We start from the raw sequence: 3,267 nt of genomic DNA on the forward strand, positions 1-3,267 counted from the left end.
TATCTTGAGCTTCTGATATCGAAATCAAGTGATTCAAAAGCCCAAATTCATCTACACGTATAGGACTACAACTTTGATGAAGGAGTCGGAGTGAGAGAAAATCCTTTTATAGAACAGAATCTAGCAGTAATTTGGTTGGTCAAAAGGGATCTCCGGATCTAACTCAAAAACTGATGAATGCCGAGAATCCTGATGTGACTGAGAGTATGAACTAAGAACAAAAATCACAAAAACTAGGCCAAAAATAGAGTTTTTTTTACTGTAGACTCGGGTCAATATCCTTCTCGCAGCAGAATTCTCTGCCTTCACGCTAGATATTCAAACAGGAACATCTTAAGCCTCTAATATAGGAATCAAGTGATTCAAAAGCTCAAATTCATCTACACGTCTAGGACTACAACTTTGATGAAGGAGTCGAAGTGAGATAAAATCTTTTTACAGAACAGAAACTGACAGTAATCTAGTTGGTCAAAAATGTGCTTGATCTGACAATGCTGAGCATCCAAATCTGACTGAGAATCTGCCCTATGAACAATGATCCCTAGGACCTAATAAAGGTGTACGTATATTTTTCAACATGTAATGAGTGATAGAATATACCTAGGATGGTCAGATATCGTACAAAACTGAGTTAGAATCAGAGCTTAAGTTGGAACAAAAAATTACGACAACAACAGAATAATTTTTTAGTGCAAATTTTGAAGGATTTATTTAACCTCAAAAACAAGATAACGAAGGAATGAATTTAGCATTATAGTCAATCTAAGAAACCTGATGATTTTGGCAGCAAAGGGGAAGGATAAAGAGAGCAAAAAACAGCTCAAACAAGGTTTCAAAAAAAAAAAAATTTCTTTTTCTGCTTTTATCAATTTTTCCAACAAACATGAGCTACACTCGGTTCAAAACAGGTATACATCGTCTCCAGCACGTGGGGTCCAAAATTGAGTAACAACAGGTATTATTAAAACTTAAGTTATTGGTATTTTTTCAAATAAAAGAACCAATATAATTTTTTTATATATATATATATAGGAAGTTGGAAGCAATAATGAAAGGAGTTTATCTCCAATAATTTTTTCGTGAAGGTTACCAACACCATTACCTTGCCAAATTGAATTTGACTAGTTATAAGCATTTCAAAAGATTTGCTCAAAGCAGAGTGGGAGGGAGTGGGGACAACTTCTTATTCATATGTATGCAGATTTTAGTAATACTTTCCACCATGCCCTTTTCAAGGATTTTGACCATGTGATAAGTAATTCTTCTATTTTAAATGGAAAGATTTTACATTTATTTATTAAAGTTACAAGTATTATCAGTTTTTAGTGATGTTTTGAAGTCTGCACATTAGAGACAATTGACTATGTTCTCAATTATTGACACCTGTGACTGCATTGATTGTATGTATTACTTGCGCTCATTTTGTGAAACCAAATCTGTGTTTGCAACAGCTTTTAAGCATGCAGATGAGCAAAGAAAAAGCCAATAAATAATAGGCAGATTGTAATTTCAATAACACAATACAAGATGGAACTACTATATGATATTATTCATGCAATATGTCACATGGGCACTTTACTAGCTTCTTCAATATGGTGCTTCACCTCATCGCAATGGCTTGATTCTTTTTGATGATTTTTTACAACTAATTCATTTCACATGCACACAAGTTATAAGTTGTCGTGCGGTATCTTTTCAATTGATAGGAGTGCAAGATCTGTGCAAGTTAAATAATGTAATTGTGTTCTTGTTTTTTATATAGTCGAATGACTATTGGGAAGATGATAGAGCTTCTTGGGGGTAAAGCTGGAGTTTCATGCGGTAGATTTCATTATGGTAGTGCATTTGGAGAACCAACACTACTAAAAACAAGGGCTATTAGCATCTGAATTTAACAACTGAATTATCAGTTGCTAAATTCAGTAATAAATTTGCAACGGATTAAATTTATATTAATTTTTTAATATTAGCAACAGGATTTAGCAACGGAAAATCCGTTACTAAAGACAACGTAAATTTTGCAACGGATAATCCGTTGCTAATTGAAAAAATAATTATTTAAATTTTAATATAAAAACAAAATGATAGAAACAATTAATTTAGGATTTATATTTTTGTCTATTGAAATCTAACTTACCCTAAAACGTTTTAACCTAACTTTTCCAATCTCAGGTGTTATTCTATCATGTAGATTCATCCCGTTCACCTATAACTCAAGAACACGGGTACTAATTTTTTTTTCTCGATACTTTGAATAATGGTTTTATGCTATTAATTCGATAATATAAGGGTTTATGAAATGTTTTTACCATGATCTATAACCTAATTATGCATGTTTAATTGAAAATTTATGAAAATCCCCAATTTAATTTTTAGGGTTACGGTTCACAAATGGAGTGATTTTAGGCAACTGAAAAAATGCGGGTAATTCATGTGTCTGGAAGAGAATGATTGGTGGAAATTATGCATCAGTTCAATATCTTCAGTTTCACAGAGGTGTTTCATGATGTTATAACTTGCTATCCTTCTGGTTGAACTTTTTAACTTGTGATGCTCTACTTCTATAAATTTTAAGTGTTACAGCAGTGTATGGATGCTGTTCAAATCTAGATAGTCTAGCAATTGGTTAACCTATGATGCTCTGCTTATGTAGCATTCCAAGATTTTCTTGTTTTCTTGCTATGATTTGATTGAGCATGCTTCCAGAGTTTTAGTGCTGCATTTTAGTCACAGCCAATCCAAATTACTAGGATGTGGTGGTTGCTGATTCATGTAGTTATTTTTTCAAAATATTCAATGATTAGATTTAGTTGCAAAACTTATATGCACTTATTTTCCTTGACAAAATTCAAATTTTACGATCCTATTCATATTTCTAATATCATTTCATTTTCTGGAATAATCCACCTTTTAGTTTGGTTTGTGTTATGCAAGAGAAACATGGAAAAATGGGTCGTTGTGGGTATTTGGATATGGGTCTCTAATATGGAAAGTAGGCTTTAACTACGATGATCGTGTCGTTGGCTTCATCAAAGGATATTGCCGTGTATTTTACCAAGGTTTCTTTCTCTTACTCGTAAATACAAATATATTGGAGGGAGTATTTGTTAATGAAATGTATTGGTGGGTGTTTTTTGTTCTGGTAATAGGCAGCACTAACCATAGAGGCACAACAGAGTATCCAAGAACGACTGTGACTTTAGAACCTACTGATGGGGAAGTCTGTGTGAGTTTTTTCAACATTTTTCTAGTGGTTTTGCAATTCTA

Source organism: Populus alba, chromosome 15 (assembly GCF_005239225.2).
Source record: "Populus alba chromosome 15, ASM523922v2, whole genome shotgun sequence".
NCBI lineage: Eukaryota > Viridiplantae > Streptophyta > Magnoliopsida > Malpighiales > Salicaceae > Populus > Populus alba.